General features: G+C 31.0%; 1 protein-coding gene across 1 annotated transcript in view; it reads left to right on the top strand.

Moving 5' to 3' along the window:
• The window catches only part of LOC126838522 (receptor-type guanylate cyclase Gyc76C-like), a 41,346-nt gene that overhangs the window by 14,593 nt on the left and 13,091 nt on the right, over positions 1-13,662 (top strand). The window contains exon 3 of the mRNA XM_050573017.1: positions 10,695-10,754. The gene's annotated coding sequence lies outside the window, so the exon portion shown is untranslated. The remainder of the gene's footprint in view (positions 1-10,694; positions 10,755-13,662) is intronic.

Raw genomic sequence — 13,662 nt, 5'->3', positions numbered from 1 at the left:
GATAACAAAACCATGTTGCGGCATGCATGTATTGAGCAATAATTATTTTCGTACAATAAATCATTCAGTTAGTTTTTAAAGCACCGATAGCTGATAGCGACATATTAAGTGGTAATATTATTAATTGGTTTGATTGATTTTGCAACATTTCCCATCTAGTAAATGTCACTATCTCATTTTTGATGATATTTTCTGGGACGGTTGCCTTTTGCAAAAAAAGCCACTCACAACAATTATTAAGTCTACGGATAAGATTTTTCGTGTTTTTTTTTTTTTAAGAAATTAAATCGTTTATTATTTTTTTAATAGCATGAATATATGTGTGTTACTGCGCCACGGTCTAACGGGCGATAAACTTGAATAGCATTTGAATATAATTATCATCATCCGTGTGTGGTTTGTTATAACGACACATACCTTAGCACCGTATCGGGTTGAACACGTCGGTGCTTTTTTTTTTTATTAATCTTTAAAGGCGAATCCCCCTCCTGCCTTTGTGCAGCGCTAATAAATTAATATTAAGATTATATGTTATCTTTGTGTCGGGCGACCTGTGTCGGTAGTGGGCAAACACAAGAAACGGTTCTCGATACGTTTGTGTCTTGGAATCGTTGCGACACGATTGCACGGTGTCGTTCCATTGATGTATATTAAACAACAATAACAATGGTATAAACATAATAATATTAAATAATGTGCTAACGCATATTATTTCCTAGTGTGATCTACTTCTAGGTTATATCATATATCATAATAAATGCGCAAACGTCTATAGTTAAACCGGGGAAGAAAAAAATAAAATGAATAAGACAATTGCTGGCCGCTAAACTAAAAAAACCGTACGGACAATATTAATTATTTTACAAAAATAGACACACAAAGAAGAATACTCTACTATGGTTTTTTTTTTATATTCAAGGTCTGATGACGGAGTTTTTAGGCTATACCGTTTGTTATAACCGTCGTGCCAACAACGAGATCCAATATATTTTGCACATAGTAATTATCCTAATACACCTACTTGTCAGCAAATCTGTGTTGAACTAATAGGACTCATCGTTTGTGACAAGCTACTTTACCTCTGCTATAATATGTCTTTGGGCTCTCGAGTCTCGTGTCTCTGATAATGTAAACAGTAAATCATTCTATTAATATACTGCTAGCTAATCACAAAAATTAACTACAATACCTAATATACCTAATTTCATAGCTTTTAAAGTCAATCGAGTAATTGAATGATGTACGTTATATGGAAGTCCGCCATAGGCGCAATTTCAATAACAAATTTCAGGGTGCTTAAGCTCTGCATTTTTCAGGTGTATACATTTTAATTCTAATTAACGAGGTTAATGATTTTTTTTTTAGCAAGAATATTGTATACCAATTTAACATTTTTAACACTTAATTTTATTAGAATTTAAATGGTATAACAAAAAATACATTACAATTTACAGATATTTTTGTACAGGAGTTTTACGATTAGCTTATTCTGCAAATGTGTCAATAACTTTGTGCAAGTTAATTATTAACATAAAAAATTAGATATGCTATATTGTTATTACAATAAAATATGTATACTTAAATAAAAATAATATCTACTATTATTGTGCTTAATTTTTATTGACAGCTCCCAGTTAAAAGACTAGCGCAATATTTTGTTGATAATAATCGCATAAATTAGTTGGACAAAAAAAAAACCAATTGGTTCGTTATTTTCTTTATCGTCGGGAGAGATGGAAAAAAAACGACTTCTTGTTTGTTTTGTCGTCTCGGTTGTGTTTGTGTACTATATATGTGCTGTATAATACATATTATGTGTTTTTTTGTCTTAAACATTTTTATATTTGTGCCGAGTCCGTTGGTCGCGCAAAACCAATTTTCACTAATCAATATGTAATATATTATGTAGTTCACTATATAGAAGTGTAATATATATATTACACAGTATAAAAAAAGTGTACAGCCAATAGGATCGTCGTCGTCGTCGTCGTTCCAATAAAATAATAATTGTCCTTAAATGAGTACAACGACTGCGTTTGTAAGACAAGGCGGTGGCAGCGTCCAATTGAACGGCGTAGCACTAAAAATGCCGAAGTCGAATCAAACCGTTTTCTTATTAACGACCACAGTTAAATAAAACGCATGGAAATAATATCGAGTCAAGAGTTTACTACAAGTAGCGTTAAACAATATTTATTACAATAACAAACGGACGTCGATTCAATTGTGACTTAGTCAAAAGGCGTATTTCCCATTAGACAACTTCATCATAAGGCGGTACAATTTGTAGTGCTTTTTTTATAATATAAATAATTCATATCCAAAGAGAAAAAGATAATTCGTTTTTTTATAATTAAAAATAGCCATAAGGAATAAACTTATTTTTTTATTTTTAAGTTATTATAAAAAAACAAATATATTTTTACAATACAACTTTAAAATTAACTACTACTTTTTATCACTTACCAAAATTAGAACACTAACTATTAAAGCTATGACGGACATCCACTGAAATTATTTTTTTTTCTAAAATGGCTAAATACCTAACTAAAAGGTAAAAAAAACAGTACAGTGGGGTCGGGGAGGTTTGAGGCCTACAGGAATTATTTTTACTGAAAGTGTTGAAATTATTTTCAAATACACGCTTTAACGTGTATCCGTTGTTATACAAGCATTGTCATTAAAGTGCTTAAAATTTCAGTTTTTTAGTATTAGGGTGGATCCGACTAGGGTTGGTCGTTTGTGTATAATAATTCGTTACCGTTATTCGTTCTATTTTTCAGGGCTTAAGTCCTAAAAGCTTACTGGTAAAAGAGAAATAAAGAAAAGAAACACCCTTGCTAAATAAAAGGGGTTTTTTAAAAATAGTTTTTGATTCTTCATCTGAAGAATATTCCATACATAGAGGAAGGGTTGAACTTTTTGATTCATTAAGTATAAGATTTAAATTTAAATCATATTTGATATGTTCAATATTTCAGATCACCTTCTCATCAAAGTTGTAACTGTTTATTGTGTCCTAATAAACGGCGTCAGAAACCCGGGGGGAAGTAATGCCTCACCAGTCAGCCCCCCCCCCGGGTCTCCGTGGGCGTATGGAAAAAAGAACATAAAAAAGAGAGGTTATTTTGAGTCGGGGACTAATCCCACCCAATATCCCCACACCCCTTAGGTTCACTTATAATAAGGACGACAAATGTATATTGCCTAGCAGTTTTGTGGTGCCTATACAGCAGACAGTGTCCAATTCTTAGCGTCTCCTTAAAGTGGTGTTTATGTGGTATATAGGTATTCGCCTCTGGAACTGGAAGTCGACAATCAGGAAGAGAGTACACGATCACATATAACGTGGAAAGTACAATAATAATATATAAATTATAATGTAGCAATACAAGTGTTACGAACTACGGGTTTACGACCTTTGTTAACTGGTTTTATTTTTTACTATATGTATACCTAATATTATAATACTTACTGTATAGTGTACACAGAATACAACATGCGAATGAGGTGGTACCTAATATATATATATATACACCATGTTGTATAATTCTGCGCGTGCACGTCAGCTGTGTACAATTTATTATAAATAATTTGTCGATATTATAATATGGTTAGTGCGATTATCGCATTTACATTATAATACTAGTCTGTTGATGTATTTAAATAAAGTCACACGCATAGGGTACATCGCGGCATCGGATCTGGTAACATAACACTATATCAGTGTGTACCTATCGATTTTCTCTTTAAGAATTTGGCGTTTCGATTATGCCATTGATATTATTATATTTTTTACTCAATGGAGAGAGAAAGAGAACAACTTTTATTTAAAAAAAATTATAAAGCCGACCGCCTGTCTACCAGGTTGCCTATAGCGACACAGTATACTTATCAGACAAGTACAAAACACATGCAAATAATATATAATAAATAGTAATAGTCCAAGACACATAAGATAGTAGTTTGATAAATAGTACAAACGATTTAAAAAAAAATCTGTAAAAATCTAATAAATAGTATGTATACTATACATATATAATAGATAATATTATCAAAATCACACAGTATATAGATGTCTGTGTATTATGTTTAAAGAATCCTTCATTATTTCTAGACATTGTTCTTAAGTCTTTCTTCTGAGCATATTAGTTTTAAAAAATTCCAGTATTCATTTAGAGGCGGTACCTATTTAATTGTTTTATCACGTGTGAACAATAACACCAGTGTTTTTTTCTACCTAAACGAAATTTATTAATTCTGTCGCCCAAACTTTTTATTTTCGAATTGTTACCCTGGGTCACACAATGTCATTGAAGCACTGAACTGAATATGGTAGCATTCAAGGCATGTGTTTAGTTACACGACCAAAGAGACATAGTAAAGCAGATATCAGCTACTGTATGATCAGCCATGTATGAAATGTATGTTTACATTTCATACATATTTTATAAATATAGAATGTTAAAGATAAAATTTAATTGTACTTAATACACGATTTGCTTTAATTGTTATAAAGCTAAACATTAAAAAGCAACAATGTTTTGACCTATCTAAGCCAAAGAACCGATTTCTTCGTGTAGCTGGTCTATATAGACCAGAAATCGTATCTAAAAGGTAATCTGTCGAGTCAAAATTTAAAAACTCTTTCTCTTCAAAATCCAGAAAAACACCCAAAAAAAATGTACATTTTTTAACTTGGATAAACGGCGCGCTATAACTTTAAAAAAAATAGCCTAATCCCAAAGATGTGGCTTAAGGCATGCAAGTTTCTTGTTGCAACTTTTTACGGTGTTGCTGCTTAAAGTTGGCAGCAGTGGGATTCGACTGTTTCCTTTTTGTTAAAAATTAATTGTTTTTAAGTGAAATTTGTTTGAGCAGATTTTGACATACCTACTAAAGAAAAGTTTTCTACGCCTTTGAGGTAGATTACAGATAGGAGCTTTTCCTTAGTTCTGACGAACTAGAGGACAAAATATGCTTATTTTAAGGTTTTTGTGACAATTTTAAACTAGAAATGCTTTTGGTCGAGTTATTTGGGTTGCTCTGTATAGCGTGATACTCGTGTAGAGATGTTTTTTGAAGTTTATCTATCTTAAACGGTGGGACGGTTTTGTGATTACCATATAATGTTTTTCGCGGTGCTTGGACTTGACTGTTTTCGAGATAAACTTGTTTTCTTGTTTTATTCATTGTGTGTATGTGTGTGTGCAGATGACGGGGAAGTGAAGATAAGCTACAGATAGACTACGCTATCTGTAACCGCGCTAATGATGTTACGGCGCCGTAATTTAATGAGCACTGATTAGATAAGTATAAATATGTTGTTTTGCCGATTCTTAAAAATTGCGCCTTTTTTTGGGGGGGGGGGCCTGTCCCTTCGGGTGAGATTGGAAGGTCATAAAAAATCTGTAACCTCTCCGACTTTACTTTGCAGCTACTGGACTTGTACGGCTTGCAAATAAACAAATTTAATTATTAAAATCGCCGATTATTTCAATGTGTTTTTATTCCGTCGAGTTGTTGTGACAAATGCCGCGAACACGTTTTCTTAGTGCATGTTTCTACGACGTTGACCTGTCCCTGATATAAGTAGTGTACTTTAAAGTTAAAATTAGGTTGAAGTTCTAATTTATTGCCGCGACGACAATCTATTTGGAAGAAATCAATTAATCCTTGTTGTTTTTTTTAGTAACAATATGGCATCAATAATTACATGTAACGAGTGTTTCACTGATTAGCACAATCGCGTAACAGATTTGTGTGTATGTTTGAAAACATAATAATGTACTCGACCGTAATCTTAAACTAACATGGATTTACAATTAATATACCTAACAATGGCTCGTTAATGTATGTGTCTGTACAAAATAGACGGGTTGAACCGAAGGTAGCGCAATAATAATAATAATAATAATTAATAGACATTATAGATAATTTGTCGAAGGACACGACATGAACGATATGTCGTACAGACAAGTAGTAGTATACCGCACCTGTACGACTTACTCCCACGGTGTAACTATTATAATCAAATATACTAACTAGATTGCTAGTCTGTCTTGATTGTTGTCGTTTGTTAATGTGAAGAAAACGAATAAAATATATATCATTTCGGAGATTTTGTGAAATTCATACATTATGGGAACGTCCAATGGCATTTTTAATAATATTCTAATCAACGGCAACCGTCGTGTGTTTAAACAAGGACGTGTCCTCGACACATGCGGTGTTCATCTCAAGTGTACCTACACATTTTATGAACACATTATTATAAGCTCTATATTATATCTGTGGCTTGGAGCAAGAAGGGCCAATGTCGCTTTATGTAACTTTCGGAAAATGAGCTTTGAAGTTTTTATTTTCCATTAGGCTCTATGTTAATTTTTTTATCAAACTCTTCATGAGTAATTCATTTTTTGGCCTCAGAGTGTGATTTTTTCACAGTATATAAAGAATGATTCAATTTTTGCAATTAGCGGACTAACTCGTTTATGCACAAAATTGGCCCTTCTTGCTCCAAGCCTCAGATATTATTTTAGTATTATATTGTATAGTTTTACCGCACTGACACCGGTTGCTTAATCGACCGCAACGTCACGGAGTTTCACCTTTGCATGCAAACAATGTTGTTCCTGTGTGGGTTTGCATGGTTAGGAACGTTTATAGTCGAATTTGTTGTGTTTGACATTTAAATACAAAAAAAAAATATCGTGTACATTACTCGATATTTTGTTTTCGTTGGTCTTTAACATAAGCTCTCCGGTGGTCGTCATTGTTCGACGACAAACCTGTTATTACCGTTTAAAGTGTATAATATTAAGTATCAATTTTTTAGTTTTCTCCTTCTCTTGGTTGCACACGACCGTTTCATTCAAATCGAACCGGTCGCCATTAACTTTATATTCTACTCGAGTTCATTTACAGATATTATTTCCATATATTAAATATGAACCCTCCCTTTTAAACGATCACTGACCAAAAAGACAGGAGGTGTATTTAATTATGGCTTGTGTACAGATTATACATTATCGGTTTGTCTGGTAACAAATAAATTATAATATGTGCACCAGCAACGACCGCCGAAACTTTTTTTCTTTTTTTTAGACGGCTAAATAAGAGATACGCCGTTAAAATAAAAAACCTATTAACCGTATCTTGATAGTATATATAGGTACCTACTCCGTCTTGTTACACTATTGCGCAATACTGATAATAGTATGTGGATCAATTTGATAATACTCGGTAGATTTAGACTATAAAAAACTAAATGTACTCTCGAGCGATGCTCATTGCCAAATCATTAATAACACTAAAAAAAACCCACTCGGTCAATACTTGTTAATAGTAGTTCACAACGAGGCTGGAGAACGTAAACGAGTATCCAAAATTGTTAAGCTTGACAACTTTGGGTTAACTAACCTTGTAATATGGCAAAATGTGCTGGCTGGTAAAATACTTAATGTATGCGTTTTTGAAAGGACTGATATGTAGTCTTTGAAGTGCAAAATGTTTTCGCGGTTTTAATTAAGTGGTTTGACGTTTTGTTTTTTTCAAAGTCAAAATTTCCTAATGGAACAACAAGGTTGGGTACAGCGCTATAAAACGCCAAAACGATTTTAAAAGTGATGATAATAATTTGCTAACGTTGTGACTTCCCCTCTAGGGCGATTCCGCTCCTTTGTCAGGATTTCATTACATCATTTGTTATAGTTCACAGTACAGCTAAATTAATTACACGATGGGCTGTGCACAATAAACTTGACGGCATTGCATATATAAAATATACTAATAATAATAATATAATTACCTCGTTGTATAGACATGCTATTAACTAACCAAGTGCAGTATCATTATTTCCTTTTTAAATTAATGACTTAATTAAAAATAACACAAACGGTCGTGAACGCTTTATTAAACCCATGCAACATAACACAATGACATTATATTGGCAAACTTTTGGGATCAGCAAAGGTAGTATTTAAAAATGTTAATTGAAATTTCGATAGTTTTAAACGATAATTCAAATCGATTGATATCGAACAATTAATCGATTTTGGATAAGAAAAAAAAAATAATAACTAACGGTGACTGCTAAATATTCAAATTAGAATATGTCGATTATATTTTAACAGTGCGTTGAGCGTTCATATAATAATAATATTTTTATCCACTATTGAACATATTTTTTATGGATTGATAACAATATTCAATTTTCACCTATCTACTGTAGAGTATAAATAATTATTAATGATTACAAAAACATAATAATATGTAGCTTTATTTTTAACTATTTATCGAAAACGTAGTAACGATAAAACCTATAATTAGTAATCGCAAGTCGTTGATCTCGATACTATCAGTGGCTAATGTTAAAAATGTATTATTAAATGTCACGATTACGGCCATTTGTTACGGGGTAAAACGTGGCCATTATCATGATTGAATGAATTAATATAGAAGGTTATATAGGCATTCAATTTTGACCTAATGTATTCTACGACAATTTTCAATTGTATTAATTTAGATATCAGTGTGTACAGCTTTGCACTTAATCTATTATTCTATGAGCCGTTACGATTTTTTATGTAACAAAAAACTTGACGGGTAATTTTGTGATACTTGTGATACTAATAAAACCGTTTGTCATTTCAGTACAATTAAACATTTCGATATCGCTTATTCATTTTTGCTATCTATACAACGTGTGTTTGTGACCATACGCCCATATAGAGAAATAACACTAAAACAAAAAAATAAAGACAAACACAATTGTAATCGAGTAAATCGGTTCAGCTGCGTTTAGATAGATTGATGAGCAAAAAAATAAATAATTAAATGTTTGACTTTCCTAAAGAACATTTTGGCCAATAGTTCGTGTCTATAGTGGACGTAGTTTCTTTGATAGTATACAAAATGTCTTATCAACCTAATCCTTTGACCGTTTAGATATAGATTCGTTACTATTATCAATTAATTTTCGCACCAGAACTTAATAGTATATTTATATGTATATATATAGTGTTGTTTTCACGACCAGAAACAAGCTCTCCACTCTAAATAATTGTGTCAAGCACGGTTTTTTATAGCGATATTATAAAAAATATGATAATAGAACGATTGTCGCACCACAATGCACATTTTTAAAGTATACTACAGCTATTCGGTAGACCGGTGAATGTAGCACAGTAACACTTGTAATTTGTATATTTATTTGAAAATGAGGTAATAACAAATTAATTTTTGGCAATGATAAGTAATTTCCCGTGTGTGGAATGCATAGAATATATAAAGAGATGAACTAACATAATACACTAACTTGTATGCGACAGTCAGTGAATTGAACAAAAGGACTAAAACCAGTATAAGCACACAAAAGAAAAAAAAAGTCCTCATCGTTAAGCGATTGGTACTCTTTATCGCTGGCTTTATAGATACATTAAGTCGAGATTTTGTAGTTTTAGTATTTTGGTTTTTCTGGTGGTCTAAAATATTGTCTAAAATCTTTACACTGGTGAAACCCGTCAAGTCATATCTTGATTGTTTACTTACAAGTATTTCACTTGTAAGCCAACGATATGACAAAATAAGTTTATACCCCGGTTTATCTTAAACATTTTTTTTTTACAAGATACTTTATTATATCATTAATTCGATATATTATCACTATTTATTGACCGGTATTTTTTCCCCTTCCAACTAGGCAGACTGATTTTAGTCCTACTGTTGGCGTCACATTAAAACTAAAGCTGTAGCCACCCCCTGGAATGTCGTTGTTGCTTACTCCATAGTAATAATATTAACTCTTGAGCAAAATAATTATAATAATACCTATTATCGCAATACGTACCATATATTCAGCCGATTTCACCAACATTTGTTAAGGATTTAACTTACTGTTAATTATATTTAACTATTAGTTAGGTAGTAAAAATTGGGTTTCATCGAGATTTAGCTTGTTAAAAAGTTAATTGGCATGTTAAAATGCCATAGATCGAATTATTCATTACTAATTGAGTTACAATATTATCACTTATCAGCTATCACATTTCGTGATAACCAATGGCAATATTGGAATCAAGGTAACCGCTTTGGTAACCCAAGTAACATTTTGTTAACTTAACAAATAAAATTTAATTATAATAATGTTATGTGGTGAAACTTACACCACATTTAACCAGATGTTAAATTTAAACATGTTGTTAACTAACATTATGTTGAGAGTGTATTTAATAATAGTTAGTGAAACCGGCTGTATATATTTTTAATGTATAGTTTGTACGATTATTATTATATGGTGGTTGTATCTATTTTATTTATATAATAATATTAATTTATGAAAAATATGCGTACTAAGTAGTGTGTGTGTTGTAGGTTGTAGAATGATAATAATGCTCATAAAACGTCGATGTGTTTGTGTGTGTCTGTGTGTTAACGTGCGTAGGATTCGTTTGACCTCTGATACGCTCACAGCAATAGAAACTAAAAATAGACTAATTTATCTCGACCAGTGCTTCTCAATTTTCCTATTAATATAATATTATTATAACGTTAATAATATTATTATTTGTTTTCCTCTGTTCGTCTTTTGCCCCCCCCCCTCCAACAAATAACGTTTAAGCCATTTTATCGTTGTGTATTCGTGAAAAAAATTAATGATTTTTTTAACAATTTTTGTTTTATGTTTTTTACAGAACCGCGATGTTGACGCATCCATTTGAGTTGCTTTCGAAAATGGAGCTGTTGGTCTGCAGGTAAGAGAGAGCTATTAATATTAGATTAAAAAATAACAGAAAATAACGTCGAATAATTATTTTGGGACTTAGCGATTAGTGTGTTGTGGCAAATACTATAAAATATGATAGTACAAAATGGCCACCAACCATGTAACTGTGTTACTTTACTGTGTGATAACAACTGAAATAATTGTGTTTCACAAACAGTATCATAGAAAAATTCACCATGTTCTAGTACCAAGAACTATATTATAAAAAAGTAAATTTTTATAAGAATGTTGGTTACTGTTTTTTGACGTTGTACAGCTGTATTTAATTAACTCGGGGATGATACTTATTACACAAAAACGAAGCGGTCATGAATCTAAATCTGCTATAACCATAATAAATTATAAATCTATACATTATAATTTTTTTATGCGAGTATATATAGATACAATTTATTAAGATTATAGCAGGTTTAGAACATGGCAGCCACGTTTTTTTTGGTACACATTGAAGCTGCCCTTTCCGATTTCATTTATTCTGCGGTTTTTGCGTTGAAAATATTATGTTTTTTTGCAACACTAGGTTGCTATGCTAATACGGTGCCCAGGTTACCAGTCCTGGGGTTCTTTTTTAAAATGCATCGTTTTCAATTTATTTTTAACTCGGCATTAAAATACACACTCCGCCTAGATGAAAAACTGGAATCGTTTTCTAACCTTCTAATCGTCCACAATAGGAACCGGAGATAAAGCTATTCCTAAAATAAACCTCAGCGTCCCTGCTAACAATGCCGTACAACAAACCGCGGTCCGCCAATAATAATTCAATAAAGTTAACATTAAAAAATAAAATAAAATGTATAATTATTATTGTTGTCGGGTGATAAGGCTTAAATATTAAAATCATGCTGTCAAAATATAATGTAAAATATTACAACGATCAAAGCTGGATCAAACTTTTTGCAATCCAAAAGCATTTAGATAATATACTTTTAACCTGTCAAAACATACCTGATAACATGATTGTGAGTTCATAAAATCGTTATAAAAATAAATACAACGTAACAATTATTAATTTTTATTCCCACTTTATCAGAAAAAAATTGTATTTTTATCATTATTGTTTCCGTATATTTTGATCGTGTTTTAAAAATGGAAATATCGGTTGTTTAAATAGCCATAATATAATGTAGATTAATTATGTGCATTAGTTAGTTATCTGAGAAAAAATATACATCGTCCATTTAGTATTACTTTACAGTTTACACGGAAAAAACAAATTGTTTTTAATTATCTTAATAGAAAAAGTAAGTATATATTATTGATCTACACTACTTGCTAGAGATACAGTCTTAACCGTTTTTGTTATCTAAAATAATAAAGTTATCGTCGGGTCAATCTGGGGAATTTTTTATTTACAAAACTCAAACGTCACTGTGTTATGATAGTAATTGATAGTATACATAGTTGATATGTTACCATTTTTCAATTTTGCTGGTTTATACACCAGTTACAATATTAGATTAGTCGGACACCTCATTTTATAGTATAGAACTTTAGCAGTATGCTGGATTATACAGCTGATCTTGTTTTGGGTATATCTTTACTAAAATCACATCCAAGAAAATGCCTGGATGCAAATCTATGGATATTTTATTATTCACTCCACGTAGGTATCTTTATAATTCCTTTATTTATAAAATCCACCCAATTCTTTTTCGGCCCAACTCGATATCTTCTGTACTATTAACTAACTCCTCATTGGCTTAGTAGTTTAGTGTCATGTATTCAGTCAAATAAATTATTTTTAGTGAAAATTTATAGTGATAGTTATAATACCTAAAGTGGACAAATAGTTTACATTTACTTGACTTTACTGCATATTATTATTTAGTAGTTTTTACTAAACATTCAGCTAAGTTTACTAAATTTATAGTCGAAAATACTATGGTATTTTTAGTAATGGTAACTTTCAAGTATAGCTATCACATCTATAAAATATAGATTGATATTATTAGTTGATTGTTTTGTTTTCTCAATTAAACTAAAAATATCAATTTTTGTACATCAAAAAATTGTATTGACGTATAAATTAATAATTATAAAATACTGAAATAAGATATTTTGAAATCGACACTTTAGCGAGGCCATTTTAACTTTGATCGTTATAGCATAATATTTCCTTTTGTCAATTGAGCACACGAGTATTGATTACTTTTATGATTGAATTTTTAATTTATATATTTTTTTTTATAACATATATTTTAAATAATTTATAATTTCAACGCCAAAACTAATTAATTTTTGTAGTGACAGATGTGTTTTAGTGGAAACTGGATTTTCGCTGTGATAAAATCAGTGAAGATAGTTTTTTTTTCCATGATCGTAGATTAAACTTAAAGATAAAATTGGACCATTTGGCAATTGTTTATTCCACTTGGTCTTATATTTTTTTTTTTTTTTTACAAAGTTCAACTTTTTCGAGCTGTGATTGTATCAGGAAATAGCTTAACTGTTAACATACTGGGTATAATGAAAACACTCACGGATAAACTGATGATAATTAAATTATAATTTACAAAAGAGAGATTTACCCAGATTATTTCATTAGATAAATTTAATTTATACTGCGCTGTTTGAATTATTATTAATAATTAATATATTTTGTATTTACTTATTTTCCGATTAAAGTTTCAAACTTTTTTAATGTAAGTATATAGCTGTAAAATGCGATTTTTTTTTGCCAACATTTTGTATTTAAAAGCATAGTATTAGCTAATTTACTGATGGGAATTATTCGAATATCTGATTATTCAATTTTTCGAATTTAAATCAAAACCCTATTAACTGTACTTAAATTTTAAAGAAGGAGGGGAGGAGATTAATCATATAAGATACTCAGCTGATATTAGATTATTGACAAGAGAATCGACTGATAA

This window comes from Adelges cooleyi, unplaced genomic scaffold, assembly GCF_023614345.1.
Source record: "Adelges cooleyi isolate 19-005CV unplaced genomic scaffold, UGA_ACOO_1.1 ACOO_flye_CR_arks_rails_tigmint_CR_PRNA_30, whole genome shotgun sequence".
Classification (NCBI taxonomy): domain Eukaryota; kingdom Metazoa; phylum Arthropoda; class Insecta; order Hemiptera; family Adelgidae; genus Adelges; species Adelges cooleyi.
Note: the sequence above shows the minus strand (reverse complement) of the source record. Positions and strands in the feature narration are given on the sequence as shown.